This window comes from Elephantulus edwardii, unplaced genomic scaffold, assembly GCF_000299155.1.
Source record: "Elephantulus edwardii isolate Elephantulus edwardi_28Jun2011 unplaced genomic scaffold, EleEdw1.0 scaffold00059, whole genome shotgun sequence".
In the NCBI taxonomy this organism is placed as follows: domain Eukaryota; kingdom Metazoa; phylum Chordata; class Mammalia; order Macroscelidea; family Macroscelididae; genus Elephantulus; species Elephantulus edwardii.
The window spans coordinates 16,208,124-16,209,866 of NW_006399809.1; the positions used below are offsets into that span (position 1 = coordinate 16,208,124).

General features: G+C 52.7%; 1 pseudogene; it reads right to left on the reverse strand.

The window, feature by feature from the left end:
* Positions 1–581: 581 nt before the first annotated feature.
* Positions 582–1,244, reverse strand: LOC102855903 (annotated as a pseudogene).
* Between the last annotated feature and the right edge of the window lie 499 nt (positions 1,245–1,743).

The window sequence follows — 1,743 nt, forward strand, 5'->3', positions numbered from 1 at the left end:
TTTGTGGATTTGAACCACAAAAGAGGCACCACTTCTGGGTTAGCAGCACAAGTCCCTACTGACTGTACTATCATCAGAGCTCACAAGTCTCTCTTATGCTTTGTGTTGTTGACTCATAGTGACCCTACGAAGAACAGATCAAAACTTTGTCCTGTCCTAAACCATCCTCATGGTCTCTCCCACGCTGGAGCCAGTGTGTCACAGGCATGGTGCCAATCTGTCATGTTGAGGGTTTTCATATCTTTCTCTGACCTTTCCCACCGTGATGTCTTCTCCCAAGAACTAGCCCCTCTTGACGCATGCTCAAAGTATATGAGACAAAGTTTCACCATCCTTCCCTCTAAGGAGCACCCTGGCTGTACTTTTTTTTTTCCACAACCACAAAGACCTGCCTTTATTGGGAGGCCAGCCCCGGGCCCTATACTTGCGTTTGGGTTGCTATGAGCCGGGACCGTCCAGGGAGGAGGGGTGTGAGGTCACAGAGCTCCAGGCCTGTGCAGGGACCTGGCTTCTCCTGTGCCCCATGTCCCAGTGGTGCTCTTTGCTGGCTGTGTGCAGCCCCCAGTCCAGGGTTGGGTCCCTCACTTCGGGGCATTGAAGGGCAAGGCCCGCTGGTTCATGGGGTTGTCAGGAGAGCGCATCTTCTTGAGCAGCTGCTTCAGCTGTGACAGCCGCATGTTGGGGTTCTCTAGCTTGAGTCTTGGGAGATTTACCGCCTCGAATGCCGTGAAGGCCGGCCGCATGCGCCGCTCGGGATGTCGGTCAGCCGCCTCCTCAGCCACGCTGAGCACGGCGATGGCATCCTCCACGGTGCGCGCCTCCACGCTGCCCTCCTCCAGCACGCGACGGTTCACGTTCTCCTCCAGCGGTACCTCCAGGTGGCTCCGGGCCTTCTCGGCTGGCTCTGGAGCCTCCCGGTGCTGGAGATCTCGGCGCAGGGTCTCCTCGATCTGGGCACGGGTGACCTTGCCGGTTGTAGCCGCCCGAGAGGTCTTGCCACCCTTGAGCTTTGAGTCCTCCTCCAGCAGCCCCTGCGTCTCCTTTTTGCGCTCCAGCTGCTCCAGGCGCCGCTTCTCCTTCTCCTCCTTTCGCTGCTCCTTCCTCATGACGTGTTTGTCCTCGTCCTTCCAGTACTCATCCTCCAGTTCTTTCTGCTTCCTGGCATCGGCTGCTGCCTTGGCTTCCGCCTTCCATGCCCGGGCTGCTGCCGCCTTGGTGTTCTCGCCCTGGAACTTCTTGGGCATCCCTAGGCAAGCTCCTTCTCCCAGCGCCCGCAGGTCGCGTCTCTGTGACGTCACCGCGGGACCACCCTGGCTGTACTTTGTCCAAGACAAACTTATTTGTTCCTTTGACAGTTCATGGGATATTCAATATTTTTTAAAAACTAGATTTTGAGTAAAAATTTACAAATCTCATTTGTTTAAACAATCATTCCTAGGCATTAATTACCAGCAATTGGTATAATTATTAGTGTCTAGCAAAACCTCCAAGTATTATAATTTTTTAATGTTGTATCTTATAAAATATATCACCATTGACCTATGCCTGCTACTTCCCTGTCTTTTCAGATCCTCACTGGATCATGCCTAATTCTTTGGTTCCTTCCTCCCAGCCACCAAACCCTACCATCTCAGTGTTTCCCCTCCTTCTCTACTCTTATCTATCCTCGCACTTCTTCCCTCTTTGGACATTATACACATCTAACTAGTTACCCTACTATTTTTAAACTATGATGGACTTATG